Source organism: Emydura macquarii, unplaced genomic scaffold, assembly GCF_026122565.2.
Source record: "Emydura macquarii macquarii isolate MOO-44397 ecotype Brisbane River unplaced genomic scaffold, CSIRO-AGI_Emac_v2 contig_1146, whole genome shotgun sequence".
In the NCBI taxonomy this organism is placed as follows: Eukaryota; Metazoa; Chordata; order Testudines; family Chelidae; genus Emydura; species Emydura macquarii.
This window is the reverse complement of record NW_027131283.1, coordinates 4,788,109-4,808,821: the sequence shown is the minus strand read 5'-3', so window position 1 is coordinate 4,808,821 and position 20,713 is coordinate 4,788,109. Positions and strand designations below refer to the sequence as shown.

Sequence of the window (20,713 nt, the reverse complement as noted above, 5' to 3'; positions counted from 1 at the left end):
AATATAAGTAGAGTTATTTATGATAAACAGACTACTTAAGGGACAACTGTACCAAACCATGGTAAGACCAGCTGCTCTGTACAGATGAAACATGGGAAACTAAAGAGAGGCACTTGAGAAGACTCAAAGTCATTGAAATTAATTTTTCGAAGGCAGTGAGAGAAATGAGGCAGTGAGTGTTGGATCACATGCAAAGTGATGTAACTAGGAGTGAGACCAATGTCCACAGTATCAGAGAGAAACTGCAAGAGAGGAGGTTGGGATGGTATGGGCATGAATGAAGGATAGATGAAGAAAATCCTGTTAGAGAGTCATTTGAGACTAGAGTTTGTGGGAGAATAAGACGATGGCCAAGAAAACAGTGGATAGATTTTTGTGAGGGAGGACAGAATGGATATGGAGTGAGCATTGGACCAGGAAGCCTGGAGAAGACTGAGTTGGTGACCCAGCTAGCTGGGAAAAGGGAAGAAGAAGAAGACTAGTGAACTGCAAGCTCTTCCAGTATCAGCCATCACAGACACTGAGAAACACTATCTTTCTCTATGTATGTCTCCATCCTGAGTATCCACCCAGAAAGCGCCTCCATATATGTGGAGATTCCCATCATCTTCCTCCATCTCACTCCAACCTTCCTCCCAAAGGCAGCAGATCTGATGAGATGGGTTAGAGAGACACCAAGATCACCTGACCTCTGAAAATCACTATTTTTCCACTGGACATGGGTGGACGTTACGGCCAACAAATGGGTATTGAACATTGTTACAGGTTACCATGTTCAGTTCACTTCCCTTTCCCTTATTCTCTCCACTTCTTGTCTCTCTTCAAGGACCTTCTCATGAGAACCTTTTCAAACAAAAGAGGCCTCGTTACTTTGTCTAGGAGTGGTAAAAGAGGACCTATAGGATTACAAGGGAAGAAGTTTCTACTCCCATTACTCTCATTCTGAAGAAGAAAGGGTGGCTGCAGTGACTGATGTCCACCTTGGGTTGATGGAGTGTCTTCACCAGGAACACTTCCACTGACCTAAGAGGGGCATTGTGGGGAGCTGAGAGCCCATTCTTCTGGTGGGCTGCCCCCTTACTCCCCACCAGGAGCCAGCCCCAGGCTTCTCCCCTCCCCATTCCCCACCGGGTACTGATGGAAGCCACCTGGGGCTTCCCCGTTCTTAGGGGGAAGCTACCTGGCATTTTTTGCCCTTGAGGAGTGGGGTCCAGCTGCCCTGGCTTCTTGTCCCCTCACCCCCACCCGACCTGCTCCCCACCAGGAGCCTGCAGCCTTGGCTCAGCTGTGAAATTGACAAGGCTGCTCCAGCTGGGAGACCAGCTGCTCAGTTCTCAAGGGGGCTTTGGTGTGGAGCGGTGAAATTGACAAGAATGACAGCCCCACAGCAAATGTAAGGGACTACATTGACAATGCGTTGCCCTAAGCTGATAGAAGCCCTCCACCTTTTGTTGAGGTGGTTTAATTATGTCAGCATAACAAGGGAGTTGCATCGGTGGGAGAGGCATTTTAGTCAGTACACCTACACTGTTTTGTCAACAAAGCTTTCTAGTGTAGACCAGCTCTTAATCTTGTAAATTCTTTCTGCATAACATATCTATGACAGTCTTACTTATCCATTCATAGAGTTAACACTCCTATCCAGGAATTCATCATCTCATGCTGTTGCAGTAATCAAAAACTTGTTCTCTGACTTTGATAAATGCAGTCCTCCTCCATTCAGAATGCTGCTGCAAAGATCACCTTCATAGCCCATCACTTTGATGCTATTCTTTGGTAGACATTTCCAGACTGGATGCCTGCTTTGGTAGGGCTGCCCTTCAGTCATTGTTTAGGTAGGAGTCCTAATGCCGACCTTCAAGCAAAACAATAACTACTTGTTAGTCACCAAAAGTAGAATTCATGTGGACAATTTCTCGAAGGCCATGTCTACACTGACGGCGGCAAATTCGCCGCTGTCAGATCGATTTATCCAGTTTGATTGAGTGGCAGTGAAGACCTGCTCAATTGATCCAGAAGGTGATCTAATAAAACCACCTCCCCAAAAAGCGAAGTGCTGTGTCAACGGGTACGCATTTCCCATCAATGCAGCGCAGTGGAGACGGAGTGCTAAATGGAAGTTACGAAGTCAACAGGAGTTACTCTGTGTAGCTTGCCTAAGTCCCATCGACTGCCGCCAAATTTTGCCCGCAGTGTTGACCAGGCCTTAGAATAAAGAAAGATAACTTACCTTACAGGAACTGTGGTCTTACAGATGTGTTGTCCACATGGAGTCCACAACCTGCTTCCCTGCTATTACAGAGGATTCTGTATGGAAAGGAACTGAGGGATGATTGAGCCCATCCTGTCCTTTATGCCTTCAGGTGTATGGGGGAGGGGCATGCATGGACACTCCTGCTGCCCAAAAGAATTTGATTTTATGTGCATAGGTGCATGCTGATAGAGTGGAATCCATGCAGACAACACATCTTGAAGAACCATAGTTATAGTAAGGTAAATAACAGTTCTTTTTTAAGATAATGTAATTAGATCAACATATTAAACTTTGAGCCACTTCCGTTTAGGAAAGGGTATTTTCTGAGTAGGCATATTTCATATTCCAACCACTAGAACACATGCTATTAGTTTAGCTTTCAAATGTTTTTCATGGATAACAGTTGGCTTTATTGGTCTTCTGAAGAGACTTTTCTAAAAATAAGACTGGGAGGCATCCTGCCACTTTGAATAAACTCTATGGAAAAAAAGACTGATATTTTGAATAGTGTCTTTTTTATGGGAAGTTAACAAGTAAGAATCATAAGCAGTGTGGGAGAGCCAGTCTAAATAGTTGCTATGTTTCTCCATAGGTTTATAATACTTCAATGTTAGGTTGCTATTGTTAATTGTGTAGATCAGGGAAGAATCAGAGTAGTTCCATATAACACATCCTGTCCAGTGAAAGGATGTGAGGATATGGGATGAGTTGTTGCTCACATATGATTAGAAAAATTGTCCTTAACCATTTCTGACCAAAAACTATTCAGTATTCTTGTCTAGACACAACCCTAATAAGCCTTACTACATGAAAAAGTAAAAGAATCTTAACTTAATTCCAGATGTGTATGTAATTCTAATGACTGTCTTCATTTAAACACAGTCTCACTTGACTCTAGTGGTCTTCAGCTTAAGTATCACTTTGGTTTGTTACAACTGTAGACATAATGATAACATTTGCCAAATAACAGACCCTGGCAATCAGAAGCTTCCGCTAAGGACACACTGCATGTGTATTTATTTCTGGTTTTAAAAATAGTAATTATTAGTTTTTAAAGAATTAAAGAGCTCAGACTTGTATAGGACTTGTAAAAGTTAATACTTTAATGTATATCCTTAATTTTACATTAATAAGGTTATGTGCACATTAAAATCTTTAAAGTCTAAATAATGACAAGTCTGATTATTTTTAAATTTTATCTGCATATTGTAAGTAACTAGAAATATGTAATTGGGAGTATCTGATACTTATTCATCTGTAATAGAAAAATGATGATTCATTGAGCTTCGAGTTTACATTTTCCAAAATTTATTACAAAGCATTTTAACAGCATTCATTATAACTTTTTTATAATTTCACATGAACACGATCTCAGGAGTAGGAAACCATGAATGTGCCAGTATTTTGGAAGATGTTACTTAAGTGCACAATTGCCATGATAGTATTCAAATCAGATATACAGACAAATGGTTACAGAGGCGTCTTAGGCTCTAATCCAGCAAAGCACTTAAGCATGTGCTTTACTTGAAATGTATATGTCTATTATCAGTACTACTTAAATGTCCCAGGTGTGTCCTATTTATTTTTCAGTTTATAAAATTCATCTATTTGCAATATGTCAGGGCACTTGTACAAAAAAATTAAGACAATATGGAACTTATATTTCACCTCAGTCATCAACATAAAATGACGAACTGTGCAGTTAAAATAATGCTTTATCTTCATTGTTTAACTGCTGAAGTCCTGATACAACTGCTATATAAAATGAAAATGTTTGTTATGGTACAAAAATACTGTAAGAAAATACTATAATAACTTTTTGATAGTGATTAAGTATTCAAAATTTATTAAAATTTAAAATGTATTGGAAAAAACTCATTTATTTAATTCTATATATTGATTTCATTGCTAATCATATAAATTTGACAGATTCAGTTAGTGAGTCAGTTTTTCTGATAACTCTAGATAGGTGTGCTGAGCATATTTATACTCCTTCCTTTCACCATATGGTTTTAGTTACAGATTGGAGATGTAAAACCATTATTTAGTTCTTGTTTCAAAGAATTCTGATTAGCTCTGTCTACTACAGCAAAGCTGGCACTTTGAGACATGTTATACTGCAACTTGACAGTATGACAGCTTCAAAATTATGAAGGCTTACAAAAGCAGTATTTAGCAGATTCAGGTAAAAAATAGCTTAGCAGGAGAATTCATTGGTTGGGAGATAAATTTTAAAGGGATGTTAAGTGTAAAAAAAAAAGAAGTTTTTACATCAGTTTAATTTAATTTAATCAGTTTAATTTACCTTTAAAAATTTTGTTTATAATGACTTCTTTCTCCGCAGCAGAGTTCCAATCTTACTATCTCATGAAATATAGCAAAAATAGAAAAATGATCAGAGATGGACAACAAAAATGAGTAGAGGCCTGGTGAGAGTTCTATGTGAAGAGAGAGTAAAAACATTTGGAGACTGATGACTGGGGGCCATAAGCATGGTATAGAGATGAATCAGGTGCTTCTTTTTACCTTCTCTCATAATATAGGATCAAGGGGACACCGAAGAAAGTTGCAAGGCAACCAATTTAAACTCAGAAAACAAAATACTTCTGTTTTTCCTTTCACAGAGCATAATTTAACTTGTGGGTCTGAAAGGATCGGGTACAATCTTCTCGCCAATTGGAGATAGAAGTGGGTTTTTTTTGCCGCAATGGTGGTATGACACTGAGGAGTCCAAAGGATCCTGATGCAGCAGGGAAAATTTACAGGCATAGAGTAGATGTCCTTGTAAGTAGATGATAATATGGAAAAGTCTGAAGCTGCCTATCAGTATCATTCCAATCTTTACTAGCTCAGCTATAGCTAGCTGCTGATTTTGACTATGTATTGTGAATCTTGGGAGATACTGCTGTTTATGTTCAGCTTTAGAGATGAAGACCTGCTTGTCACCTACATACCACTGGCACTTCAGCTTGTGGTGTTTCAACAGCTCTCCCAACAGCTTCATATAGATGTTGAATAATAGCCTATTATTATGGCCAATAGAACAAAGCCTTGTGGAGGGAAATACTGGATATTGACAGGTCACAGACTGGGTTGTGCTAGCTTCTCCATAAACTTGACTAGAAAAAGAGATTTAACACTACTTAGTTGTTCATGGGGTCTTTACTGTCAAGAGTTAGTTTAGTACTGGTTGAAATACTGCATGTTTTAGGGTGGATTCATCTTATGAAAGGCGATGTTTACAATCTCTGTATTTAATATTTTTGTCATCGATGTAGGACAGGAATCCTTCAGAAGTAGTGTCCATGAGTGCCAGTTTGGCTTCTATGACAATTACTTGTGTGAATGGACCAAATACTTGGAAAGAGTGTGTTGTGTTCTGTTGTGTTGGTACTTCTTTCAGCTTGTTTTGGATAGTCTCATATGTCACCCAGAATTCAGGTGCTCTTTTCTGTGAAATTAGATAACTCTTAATAATGGAAAGTGCTGTGTTCTGGGATAAATGGAGGCAATCTGATATTGGGGTTATGAAGTGGTTTTATGGTCTAGGAAAAAATTACTCTTTATCTTTATGGCAGTGGCACAGGCATGTAGAAATTCTTTGTCTGAGATTGTAGATATGTCTATACTGCAGTCAAAGGTGTGATTGCAGCTCCAGTAGGTATACCTGCACAAGCATTATGTTCAGCTTTAGAGTATGAACATACAGCTGCATGTTCACTGCTATTTTTAGTATGACTAAATTGGGGGGCAATTGAATCAGACAAGTGGGTACTGAAAATATCCATGGTGGCTACTCTACAGAGTTCCTTTTCTTTCCCACTCCACTGACCTCCTTCCCTGCCTCTCTTCAGAGACCACTCTCACAAGGAGATTCTTCATCAGGAAGCAGATTCTCTCCTCCAGAAAGGGGCAGTAGAACAGGTGCCATCTCAGTACCAAGAGAGAGGTTTCCACTCCACATATTTTAGTCCCCAAGGAAATAGGAGGATGGAAACCCATTCTCAATCTTTGGCAATTAAACATTTTTATTTGCAAATCAAGATTCTGATGAGTTACGCTGACATCATTAATCCCCTCCTTACAGGAGGGAATGTGGTGTGCAGTTTGCAACATGAAAGACATTTATTTCCATGCTTATATTCATCTGTCCCAAAGAAGTTTCCTCATGTTTCTGGTAGGACAAGAACACTACCAGTTCAAAGTACTCCAATTTGGGCTAATAAAAGCAGCCAAGTGCTTCCCAAAGGTCTTCTCTGTGGTAGCAACCCAAATGAGATGCCATGGTTATACAGTCTTTCCATATCTGGATGACTGGCTCCTAATGGATCATTCCAGTCAGGAGGTCTAGTAAGTGACTATTCTCACTCCACTTGTGGCAGCATTGGGAGCTTGCATAAACAAAGAAAAGTCCATTTTGACTCCTGCAAGGGCTATAGACTTCATAGGAGTGACCCTGGCTTCAATCTCAGCAAGCGTCTGCCTCACTACAGAAAGATTCCAGACCATGAATAATCTGATAAGACAAGTCACTCTCAATCCATAAACCACTGACAGTGTTTGCCTTTCCCTTCTAAGCCATGTGGCATCATGTATTTATACAACACCATATGCCAGACTTCACATATATTGCCTACAAGCCTGGTTCCAGTCCATTTTCTCACCAGACAAAGACGACATAAACATCAGAGTGACAATCCCTACCACAGGGATCTTTCTTGTTTGATAGACAAACCCAGAATGGGTTCATGTGGATGTTCCTTTCTTCACACCTGTACCCAGTGCCTCCATTGTCACGGATGCATCCTTTATTGGATGGGGAGCTCACCTTGACAACCATACCACACAAGGCATTTGGATTCTTCAGGAGGTCAGGATGCATATCATCCTGCTCGAACTGGGAGCAGTCCATTTAGCCTTCAATGTTTTTCTCCTATTTTTTCAATCTCTCCATGTCCAAATAACTTTAGACATCATGACAACTTTTTTTATATAAACAGGGTGGAGGAAAATCTCTTGTCTGTAGAGAAAAAGTCAATTTATGAAATTCATGCATCAGAAACCGCACAATTTAACAAAAAAGAGGGGTCATTAGAAATGGTAACTTTTTTCACGGTTGTATGTGAAAACACAAAGTTCTCTTGAATTTGTAGGTAGGGATATTGGGTCTGATACAGCTCTTCTAAAGTCAATGGAAAGGCTCTCATTAACTGTAGTGGGAGATCCATTGTTCTTATTTTTCACAACTTGGAAAAATTAGCAGAGTCTTCACTAAAATCCCTTACATTTGTCTTTAAAGTAGTAACTTGTTTTATTTTTAATTGTTTAAGTAGGCAAATCATTAGAGTTTAAATTTTTGCTTATTTGATAAATATTTTAAAACCAAAAACAAAGATAGTATAGGTATATGTAAACTCTTGACATAATTATAACTGTACTGGTTGATATAGTTAATTAGCAGATGTAAACTATATTTGAAAAATATGGATTTAAAAGTTGCCCAATTGACTTTTATATTCAGAGAGAGACACCTTAATACGTCAGTGAATTAAAGATGAAGTTGTCCTAATATTGAACCTCATTGTGTCTTGTGAGTTTTTAGGTTCTTAATGTTATGTTAATAAAATTGTACTTGAACTTAAGTTACAGTTCTGGAGCTGGAAGAGTTTTATGATGGATGATATCTTTTTTATTAAATAAAAGTTGTTCATTTTCTGTATTTTTAGGATAGATTAGGAATTAATAAATGTTTTTTCTTGAGTGCTGAGTTTTTATTTATAAAGTTGTTAATTAAGAAACAAGAATATATTGGTATACAATTGTAAGAGCTATATTTTAAAACAAAAGTGAAAAATCTTTCCATGTGGCAATCACTTTCTTTTTTCCAGAATAAGTGATGTCAGAATAACAAACCTAAAGGAAGTGTGAGAAATCCTACAAATAATAGAAATTGAGAAAGCAAAATATTTTGAAATTAAATAGACTGAATCATAACCGACTAAGACAGAAGAAGCCAGTTAATAAAGAGGATAAAACTTTTTTTTTTTTTTTTTTTTAACTAAAAAGATTGCAAATGGGAATGTGAAAGGGAAAGTTTGACCTCTGAGTTTAACAGAGGAAATTTGTGGTTGAGAAAAAAGTCTTTACGGGAACTGTTCACTGTCAGTGGTTAAACATTATTGACATCTGTAGTTATCTGGTCACTTTCACTCTAATGTTGGGGAAAATTGGAGAGGACATAGACACCACACCTTATCTGTTGGTTCTTTCTCCCTAGCACAAATTTGAACAGAACCATCCCTAAAAAATTAGAAAACATGCCTTATAGTGATAGACTCATGGAGCTCAGTCTATTTAGTTTAATAAAGAGAAGTTTAAGGTGTGACTTGATCAGTCTATAAGTACTCACATGGGGAACAAATACTTGATAATAGTAGACTCTTCAGTCTAACAGATAAAGCTAGACAAATTCACAGGAAGTAAGGCACAGCTTTTTAATAGTGAGGGTAATTGACCATAGGAACAATATTTACTGGGGGTCATGGTGGATTCTCCATCACTGGCAATTTTTAAATCAAGATTGGATGTCTTTTTTAAAAGATATGCTCGTCATCAAAATGAATGATCTAAGGCCTGTGTTACACAGGTCGTCAGTTTAGATAATCACTTCTGGCCTTGGAATCATGAATTTACATTAAAGGAAGAAATGAAAATGCTGCACATATCTCTTGAGTGCCAAAATAATAATGCTTAGTGGAGACATCTAAAATGTATAGCAAAGGGCCAAAATTCCTAGCAGTCACTTTTTGTGAACCATTTATATGTGAATTGTTTGATCATAGCATACTGAAAATGCGTTACTTGTTTTTATTTATAAAAGAGTAAGAATAGGCTGCAGTCACCTGCAAGATTGGGTGGCAAATGTGGAACATAAATATGGTAGACCCTCAAAGATACAAACACCAGAGTTACGAACTGACCGGTCAATAGAACACCATGTGAAACCGGAAGTAAGCAATCAGGCAGCAGCGGAGGAAAAAGGGGGTAAAAAGAAAATACCTGTACTATACTGTGCTTGTATTGCATCTTAGGCGTGCTGAACAGAAGCATCCTGGGGTCTGCGCTGTTTCCTGTAAGCCAAGTGTGCTGTTTCACACACCCCTGCCACCCCTCCCACTGGGAGGGGGAAACTGTTTTCATCACCATCCCCTGTTAGGAGAGTCAGTACCCAGCTGAGAAAGAAGCTGCTACAGGGAGCTACTGATCTGCTGCTGTTGCAGCCAAAATCTGGCCTGGAGCTGAGGAGCTGTGCTCTGGAGGAATTTTAAAGGGCCACAGCCTGTGCACTGATGAAGCCCAAGCTTTGCCTGTGGCTGAACTCCTGGATCCTGCCAATACCTCTGGGAGTGCAAGGGGCAGGCAGGGGAAGGAGAGGCGCTGCCAGTGGGCTGGCACCAACCCCTGCCATGTGCCGCCTCTGGAACCTGGTGAGCAGTGCACAGAACAGAGCAAGCCCTGGGAGAGGTAGCTGAAGGCTGGGGCTTGTAATGCCAAGGGTGCGGGGCAGGCCCCCCCAGTTCAGCCCAAAGGCAAGAAATATGAATAGGGCAGGGAGCTGCTTGCAAACCAGGCCATGCTGCCAGGTGTCACCTTTTCAGAGAGCTCTCCCAGCCTCAGCTGGAAGACACTGACTGCAGGGTACCGTACCACAATGTTTTGTTCAGAGTTACAAACATTTCAGAGTTACGAACAGCCTCCATTCCTGACGTGTTCGTATCTTTGAGGTTCTACTGTATGGGGAGGAGGAGCACTTTCAGTTGTTTTACACAAATGATAAATACTTTGGACAAAAGAGTCCTTGAAGTTTGCATTGGAGAGGCAAGTGAACAGGAATTCAGTATACATAGATGCCTTTGAATCCTAGAAAGGGAACAGTGATTTATAGATAGTTCTTTCTTAATTGCAAAGTCAACTATTTCATCTTCAGCTTTCTGTTGGACTTCCCAGCACTGTGTTTTATGGTAGCTTTCATCACTCACTTTGGTAGAAGAAATAAGACAATTTTTAGCTCATGTTTTAGAGATATTGTATAAAAAATACCATTAGGGCTGTTAATTGTAGCTATGTTTCTCAAAAGCTAGTTTATTAATTTCAACAAAACTGTGACAGGCCACTCTTTAAAATTAGACATTCACCCATTTCATTTCTTTAAACTAGCTAGCTGTATACTATATAAAACAGGGGAAGACACTATCCCAGTCCAAATAGCCATATTGTTTAAAGGGACAGACACAAATTCTGAATGGTTTGTGGAAGGTGGTAGTGCACATCAGGTTTTTTAAAAAGTATATAACAGCACTGCTGACTTAGTTGGGCTACATTAGACATGGTAGAAGAAGGTTGTTAATTAAACAAGGATTTGAGTAGAGAGGAATGATTGCCTGGTGCACCAAGTATAAGAGACAGTATGTAATAAGGCTCAAACTGGGAAAAATGAAATGAAGGCTTTGTGTACACAAGAGAAATTTGTGGTTCCGCTAATATGAGTTATGCACCTTGCATCTGCACACAGGTACCTCAATAGTGCACCAGCACTGCAGCCACAAATTTGGATTCTGCTTCTTTGCGAAAGTCTATTACTGCATAGTGCTCCCTTGTACCAGTCTCCATTGCTGCAGTGCCAGTGTGTACTGAGAGAGTGGGTATATTAGCCCTAATAATTTAAATAATACTCCCATTGCTGTCCCACACTATAGTCTAGTCAACATTCTGCATTCCACTGCATAGGGTAGAAGTTTCCCAGAAGTATATCTTACTCAGTTATTCACTTTTCCTTTTTGACATCAACACCATCTGATGTTTCTCAGGGAAAGCCTAATACAAAAATGCATCCACCTGTCTAAATTTTGGGTATGGGGAGCCATCTTGACAGATGAGATCTAAAACCAGCTGAACTTGATCATTCTCAGTTGTAGTATATGACCAGTTGCTGAGTGATAGGTCAAGATGGGTTTTAGTTGGAGTGGCAAGGGGTGCTGTGAGAAGATAAAATGTATAGATTTGAAGGCCAGAAGGGATCATTGTGATCATCCAGTCTGATCTCCTGCATAACACGTGCCATAAAACTTCCCCTCCCCCAAATAATGCCTTGAGTATGTCTTTAGGAAAAATATCCACTCTTGCTTTAAAATTCTCAGTGATGGAGAATCCACCATGACCCTTGGTAAATTGTTTCAATGGTTAATTATCCTCTGTCAAAAAATTACACCTTATCTGTAGTCTGAATTTATCTAGCTTCAGCTTCCAGTTATTGGATCATGTTATACCTTTCTCTGCTAGATTGAAGAGCCTATTATTAAATATTGTTCCCGATGTAGATATTTATACACTAATCAAATCACCCCTTAACCTTTTCTTTGTTAAAATAAATAGATTGAGCTCTTTGAATCCATCATTGTTAGGCATGTTCTCTAATCTTTTAATCATTCTCATGGCTCTTCTCTGAACCCCCTCCAATTTATCAACCTCTTTCTTGAATTGTGGCACCATAGCTGGACCAGTTATTCCAGCGGTGAGCACACCAGTGCCAAATACAGAGGTAAAATAACCTCTGTACTCCTACTCCAGGAGTATCCCATTCGCTCTTTTTGCCAAAACATCACACTGGCAGTTCATGTTCATCTGATTACCCACGCCAACCCTCAAATATTTTTTAGAGTCACTGCTTCCTAGAGGAGTCCCCCATCTATAAGTATTGTGTATATTCTTTGTTTCAAGATATAGAGATTTACATTTAGTGGTATTAAAATGCATATTGTTTGCTTGAACCTAGTTTACCAAGCGATCCAGACTGAGTTGAATCAGTGACCTGCTCTTTATTATTTACCACTCCTCCAATTTTTTGCAGTGTCATCTGCAACTTTACCAGTGATTATTTTGTTTTCTTCTGGGACATAGATTAAAAAAAAAAATAGTTAAATAGTATAGGGCCAAGAACAGATCCCAGTGGTAACAGTTACATTTGGGAACCTATCAATTAGTCTGTTCTTAATCCATTCAATGCCATGTTAATTTTATATCCTTCTGATTTCTTAATCAAATTGTCCTGTGATATCAATTCAAATGTTTAAGTATATTACATCAACACTATTAGCTTGATCAACCAAACTTGTAATCTCATCAAAAAAGATATCAGGTTAGTTCGACAGGACCCATTTTCCATAAAATCATTTTGATTTGCATTAATTTCATTATCCTCCATTAATTCTCTACCGAGTCCCATATTAGCCACTCCATTCTCGATGTTAGCCTGACAGGCCTATAATTACCTTGGTCATCCTGTTTACCCTTTTCAAAAAATGACACAATATTAGCTTTCTTCCAGGCTTCTGGAATTTTCCCAGTGTTCTGAGACTTACTGAAAATCAACATTAACTGTTTATCAAAATCCTCAGACAACTCTTTTAAAACTCTTGATTGCAAGTTATCTGTACCTGCTCTTTTAGTCCAACTTTAGTAGTTTTTGTTTAACATCTTGCAGAGATACTAATAGAATGGAAATAGTGTTATCACCCTTTGATGAGATATCTATTTTTCCCCAAATACAGAATAGAAATATTTATTGAAAACGTCTGCCTTTTCTGCATTATTATTGATCATTCTTCCATTTCCATCTAGTAATGGACCAGTACTGTTGTTAAGATTCATAAACTTTAAAAAACCTTCTTTTTATTGTCCTGAACTCTGCTTGCCATAGATTTCACCTTGTGTCCATTTGCTTCCTTTATCGGTTTTCTACATTTCCTCACTTCTGATTTATAGTCATCATTATCAATTCCCCTGTCTTCTATTTGTTATGTTATTTTTTAATTTGTTATAGCTGACTTCACTTCCCTTCTAAACCAGGTAGTTTTTTTTTAACCAGCATGGCCTTCTTCCTCGATTGTGGCTTTTTGAGCATTCAGTAAGGTGTTCTTAAATGATTCTCAATTGTCATTCATATTTTTCCAATGAAATTGTTCCTCCCAGCTGATTTGGCTCATAATTGATTTCAGCTTTGTGAAATTGGCCCTATTAAAGCACCAAATGTGTGTGTGTGTATATTACTATTACTGGTCTGGCCTTTATTCTGCTTGCGCTTTATAAATGAGATCAAGTCATGATCACTTGTACTTATGCTACCATTATTTTTTAGACCTGTGATCAGCAACTCTTTATCTGTTAGGGGAATTCTTTATTAGACCATTTCCTATGTTGGCTGCAACATTTTTGAGTTAGGAAATTGTCATCTATAAATTTTTAGAAATTCCAAGGATATTTTAGTATTGGCAGCATGAGACCTCCAGCATATGTCGCTCAAATGAAGTTCCCCAAGATCTCTGTTTTTTTTCCCGACATGTTCTAGATCAGTACATAGAGACGTGGTCATCCTGTTTCCTAGTGTGATTTGATGGTCTGTTGCAGACACCAACTAATACCCTATTTTGTGCTTTATCTGTTAGCATAAAAGGTGTTGAAGGTCCTTTATAATCTCACAGTAATGTCTAGATCAATAACAGTAGGTCAGGGTAGAAAATATTCTCTTTATATAATAAACTGGACCAGATCCTCATGAATTGCCTTTTCACAGACCAGCACTGTTTCTGAATAGGACTGATGCTATATTGTATCTCAGAAAAAGATAAGGAGACTGAGGAGGATGAAGCAGGTGTACCAGAAAGAAAAGTCTTGTGGTTGCTGGATATGTTGCCAGAATTTGGATAGACTCCGGATCTAGAAGATGATGGATTACATGTGTTTGGTAGGAGGAGGACAAGAATGTCACAATCTAGCCTGTTTTGTAGTAACATGCAGCTATAGGGGCTAATATTGCAGGCTTGGGAACAAGGGGAAGTGTTGTGGGGATCTTATGAACTTCACAAGTAGTGGTTGTAAACATGCAGATGAAGTGTCATTTAAGAGCAAACGAGTTCATGTATCTTCCTGCCTCACCAGCCTTTGCTTCCCTCTCCACACTCCGCTGGCTGTTTTTGCCTATTGGCAGTCAAGTTTCAAGCTGTCTTGCTTATAAGAACAGCCATAATGGGTCAGACCAAGGGTTCATCTAGTCCAGTATCCTGTCTTCCCACAGTGGCCAATGCCAGGTACTTCAGAGGGAATGAATAGAACAGGCAATCATCAAGTGATCCATCCCGTCAGTCATTCCCAGCCTCTGGCAAATTCCTACCTATTCTGGCTAATAGCTATTGATGGACCTATCCTCCATTAACTTATCTAGTTCTTTTTTTAACCCTGTTTTAGTTGTGGCCTTCATAACATCCTCTGGCAAGGAGTTCCACAGGTTGACTATGTGTTGTGTGAAGAAATGCTTCCTTTTCTTTGTTTTAAATCTGCTGCCTATTAATTTCATTTGGTGACTACTAGTTTTTGTTTTATGAAAAGGAGTAAATAACACTTTATTTACTTTCTCCACATCAGTCATGATTTTATTAGACCTCTATCATATCCCCCTTTAGTCGTCTCTTTTTCAAGCTGACAAGTCCCAGACTTATTAATCTCTGCTCATATGGAAGCTTTTCCATACCCCCTAATCATTTTAGTTGCCCTTTTCTGTACCTTTTCCAGTTTCAGTACATCTTTTTTGAGATGGGGCAAGCAGATCTGCACACAGTATTCAAGATGTGGGCGTACCATGGATTTATAAAGAGGTAATATGGAATCATAGAGTTGGAAGGGACCTCAGGAGGTCATCTAGTCCAACCCCCTGCTCAAAGCAGGACTAAACTCAGTTAAATCATCCCAGCAAGGGTTTTGTCAAGCCACAGCTTAAAAACCTCTAAAGATGGAGATTCCACCACCTCCCTAAGTAACCCATTCCAGTGTTTCACCACCCTCCTAGTGAAAAACTTTTTCCTAATGTCCAACCTAGACCTCCCCCACTGCAACTTGAGACCGTTGTTCTGTCATCTGCCATCACTGAGAACAGCCTACCTCCATCCTCCTTGGAACCCCCTTCAAGTAGTTAAAGGCTGCTATCAAATCCCCCCTTTCTTCTCTTCTACAGACTAAACAAGCCTAGTTCCCTCAGCCTCTCCTCATAAGTCTTGTGCTCCAGCCCCCTAATCATTTTTGTTGCCCTCCACTGGACTCTCTCCAACTTCTCCACATCCTTTTTGTAGTGAGGGGCCCAAAACTGGACACAATACTCCAAATGTGGCCTCACCAATGCCAAATAGAGGGGAACAATCACTTCCCTTGATTTGCTGGCAATGCTCCTATTAATGCAGCCCAATATGCTATTAGCCTTCTTGGCAACCAGGGCACACTGCTGACTCATATCCAGCTTCTTATCCACTGTTACCCCTAGGTCCTTTTCTGCAGAACTGCTGCCTAGCTTGTCGGTTCCCAATCTGTAGCTGTGCATGGGGAAGAGTACTGTGGGGATCTTATGAACTTCACAAGCTGTGCATGATATTTTGTGTCTTCTTATCTATCCCTTTCCTAATGATTCCCAACATTCTGTTAGCTTTTTTTGACTGCCGCTGCACATTGAGTGGATATTTTCAGAGAACTATCCACAATGATTCCAAGTTCTTTCTTGAGTTGTAACAGCTAAGTTAGACCCTGTCATTTTATAGATGATTTATATATATCATTCATATGTATAACTGGAGAACATAATTCCAACATACATTACTTTGCATTTATCAATATTGAATTTCATTTGGCATTTTGTTGCCCAGTCACCCAGTTTTGTGAGATCCCTTTGTAACTCTCTGCAGTCCACTTTGGACTTATCTTGAGTAGTTTTGTGTTATATGCACATTTTGCCACCTCACTGTTTACCCCTTTTTCCAGATCATCTATGAATATGTTGAACAGTATTGGTCCCAGTATAGACCCCCAAGGGACACCGCTATTTACATTTCTCAATTTTGAAAACTGACCATTTATTCCTACTCTTTGTTTCCTATCGTTTAACCAGTTACTGACCCAGGAGAGGACCTTCCCTCTTATCCTGTGACTGCTTCTTGGTTTAAGAGCCTTTGGTGAGGGACCTTGTCAAAGGGTTTCTCAAAATCTAAGTACACTACATCACTAGATCACCCTTATCCACATGCTTGTTGATCCCCTCAAAGAATTGTAGTAGATTGGCGAGGCATAATTTCTCTTTACAAAAACCATGTTGTCTCTTCCCCAACAAATTGTATTCATTGTGTCTGATGATTATGTTCCTTGCTATAGTTTAACCAGTTTACCTTGTACTGAAGTTAGTGTATAATAAACAATTATCAGCATATTTTGTTGACAAATACATAAAACAAATAATGCAGGCCATGAGAGTTGAGGAAATAATTACATTGCCTGTCCTTTACTGATGCTAGATAGGAAATAAAGCTCTATAAATCTCATGGAGATGCTTGTTAATCTTAGCACTATTTATCCTAACCCTTGGGAGCAAAGTAAACAAAGCAAGCCCTCCACCTTTACAATCACATGTTGGAGAAATGTATATTGCCTATCATAACTTGAAACTTAGATCTTACTTCTCCTTCCACTAAGCTATTCCTCTGATATCAACATGAATTATGCTACTGAAAACTTAACAGCCTTTCCCATGTTCTCTCAAAATTTGCCTTTTTTCCTTGGCAAGACCTCTCCAAAGAGATTTTTGATCATCCTGTTAGTCTGTAATAAATAACATTTGTTAATCCAGTTATATGACCACCACATACTCGCTTTCCCTTCGTCCTACCATTGTATTGATCTAGCATCACTTTACTATGTCTTTTCCATTTTGAGTGCAAGGAGAAGTACCTGGCCTGACCACTCTGTGTGACCTTAACTGCCATGATAATTCCCTGAGGTTTGTATCACCACTGAATAATACAATCCCCAGTTTATTGACATATCAGGTGCCGTAGAGGCTCTCCTGACTGCTTTTCAAAAACTCCTTCTTGTGCAAGGAGTGAATACTGAACATTCAGGCTTTGGTGGCCCACCTGTTAATTTACCAATAATTCAGTAGTGTAAACAGCCACAAGGAACAGTGAGGTAGAACACATTGGTGCAGTGAACAAAGTAAGAGAGTGGAATAGAGAGAGGTGAAGCTGAGTCCTCAGAGCTGAAGGTGAGGATGAGAAGCTTGATCTTTAAAACCGTGGACTGTATTGTCTTCTCAGTAAACATGTACAAAGTTCCTGTTGAAATCAAAGGGTGTATATGAAAGCACTATTGGTCCAAAGTGTCTACATTTTTTTTCACCTATGTGAGTTGTAGGAGTGTGTGGCCATCCCTCCTTGTCAGTCTATGAGGGAGGCCACGCCCCCTTGCTGTCGCATCTGTAAAGGCAAGCTCAAAACTGGGAATTAGCTGTGTCCGAGGTCTTACCCTCTAGGTAGGACGGGGCAATAAGCAGAGAAAGGGGCTCTGGCCCTTGAGCAGGGCAGAGCTGGAGCAGTCAAAAGTGTCTTGGGCCCTAGGCAGGGCTGAGTAAAAAGTGGTTTTACCACTCAGGCCATTGGGCAGGGCAGGGCAGAGCACCAAGTAGTCTAGGGTTGAGACCCTCAGAAAAGGCACAGAGGTAATAGTCTAGAAGCTCAGGTCCTCAGGCAGGGCAGAGCACCCAACAGTCTAGGGGCCCAGGCCTTCAGGTAGGATGGGGTACCCAACAGTCTAGCGTCATAGGTCTGGTGGAGGGTAGACCAATGCAGGCCTCGGCCTGATGGGGAGAGGCTGCCACCCCTGAGTTGGGGTTGGCAGCAGGGGGAAGAGGGACCCAGGCCCACCCTACTCTATCATGTCCCAGCCCAGAGCCCTATCAATGGCAGAGGGTTCTGCCACTGAGTCAGCGGGGATCCAGCTACAACACACTGACCTGTATACAGACAGCAGCACAGCCGGACTACAGTCAGCTGTCCCTGGATTACTTACTTTCCTCCCCTCACAGTGTACCTGGATCCAGGGATCGTCCTCCACCTCCCCAGGGTACACTGCCAGTGGTAGTCCCAGCAGCTTCTTGGTTGGGCGAGTCCTCAACATAGTAGAGGTCCTCTTCGGGTTCCCATTCCAGCAGTGGGAGGGAAGCGTCTGCCTCCCTCAGCGGCCCCAGCCCAACTGAGCTGCAAGGCCCACCTTTCCTACTTCCTGTTCCTGTCCCACCCTTCTGCCTCCAGCAGAGCAGGCATGGTCTTCCTGGCTCCACTCATTAGGGAGCGGATGGTGGTCCCTCCTTGTCAGTCTCTGAAGGAGGCCATGCTCCCAAGGTACATGAGTTATGCTGTACCTTTCCTCTATTGAAAAATATAAACTAGGAATGCAGTATTGTGATACTTTTGGTCAGAAATTTCTTACGACAGTGTCTATCACCTGAAACTTAAACACTTTTTCATTTTATTAGGATTTTTAAATTGAAAGCATTTGTGCAAAGCCGAAGACACGTTAGGAAAATATTTCATAGAAAAATTTACTTTTTACTGGATACTAAAATAAAATTTGGTACAGTTCTGTACTGTCTTATATATGGGAAACTTAAATCATTATTTGAGTTCCAACTTCTCATTTTAAAGCTTTGTGGTTAAGTTTGCACTTGTTTATAAATAATGATACAGCAATAATTTATCAGAAACATTTTTAATTGTTTTAAAATGGGATGAACATTACAAAAGTTCTGCAAAGTATGATTTTTGGCATGTTATTGAAAGTAAAATGGAGTATGCAGGAAAGACTAAAGTTTTACATTTTTAAGTTACCGAACTGTTCACATATGGAAATTATAAGGAGGTTTCTAGTGTGGGTTCAATATGTAAAGTAACTTTGCTGATTTACTGAACAGCACAATGCAACACTAAATACTGTGTTGATTTAGAAAGTATAAAATACTGTATCTAGTTGGAACTGCATGAAGAATTTGATAGGCAGAAGGTAATGAGCACAAGTGGAAGGATCATACGTTTTATCTGAAGGGCTGTATGTCCAGAAGCACAGGCACAATATTAATTTGTGGGAAGAGAGGCCACTGTTTTCTTCAGCATTTGGGCTCTAATAGGAGGTTTCTTCCATATGAGTACTAACCAAGTCCAGACCTGATTAGCCTGAGATTTATTTTTTTATTTAATATGTGGTAATATTAAACACATCCAGGTAGGTCCCCATTGTGTTAAGTACTGTATAAATATAAATAAAATTCATAACAGCTAAAGTTAACGTGGCTAATATCATATACACATTCATCAGGCAGCTAATACTGCAGTTATACTTAAATGTATTTTTTTATACTTCATTAGTAACAATACCAGTTTGCACTGTATGATTAAGTAATGTAATGTTGTATCCTATATAATATAAGTATTTTCTCATACTGGTAACTGCCTCATATGCATATTGCAGTGCTTTCTTAAATAACATGTTAGAAAGTTGTGGACAAGCTAGATTTGTATTAGTAATTTTACAGTTTGAAAAATCTAAGAATAAAATTTTCAAAAGTGCTTAAGCTCCATTTTCAAAATTAACTTAAATTCTAAGTGCCTAAAGCACTTCTGAAAATGGGGCTTAGGAACCTAAGTGACCAAGAAACTTTTAAAAAGGTATCCCATAACATTCTCAGATATTATATTAGAGGATACAACTTTTTCTTTTAATTCACGTAGCACATGGGGGGAAAATACTGAACACACTATGGAAGTACTAATAATCTATTTTAATTTTTACAGAATCATGTTAGATAATTAAGGAGCACTTTATTTTTGTCACTTACATTTTTAGAAATGATAGAACACAAGTGTTTTGATTGCCATACCTAACATCTGTCCTCCTGACCATTATTAAGATATAAAGCTGACTTTTCAAACTTCATTTTGCATCATGGTTTCATGACAGTCCATTTCTTGTGAGAAGGGTTGTTGAACGACATGATCAGAGGACATGGGCGGGGGCAGTAGGTTGGGGGGAGAAGGGACCTTTAAAAGTACATCCATGATCTACCCCATCCACTGCATTGTGCCACAAATCATAATACCATATTTGCTGAGTAAAAAGACTTGTTTCTTCCATGATATCTACAAGAAATTAGTCAGTTACAATTAATAAAAATTGAACCACCAGGGGTTCACGTTTCTTAGCTGGCAAACTATATAAGCTTATTGCTATAATTTTCCACAGTATTTCCTTCCTGCTGGCTGTTATCACCTCCTTATGTCACAGGTAAAACTAGATTGTAAGCTCTTCAGGGCTGTGACCTTGCTTTTCTTTTTGCCCTTTTAAAGCATGGAGCACACGTCTAAAAAATGGGAAAATTGAGTATTTGGACATCATTGGATATAAATAAGTCACTATTGTTTTGATTCAGCAAAGCACTTGCATGTTATTGAGCCCTATTAAAGTCACCTGCTGAGTGACATAGGACAATTCATTTTGCCACTGGGTGCCTCAGTTTCCCCATCTGTAAAATGTGGCTATGAT

At 39.4% G+C, this 20,713-nt stretch overlaps 1 protein-coding gene across 3 annotated transcripts in view; it reads left to right on the top strand.

The window, feature by feature from the left end:
* ATG5 (autophagy related 5) overlaps positions 1-20,713 on the top strand; it is a 121,764-nt gene that overhangs the window by 61,702 nt on the left and 39,349 nt on the right. The window lies entirely within an intron of this gene.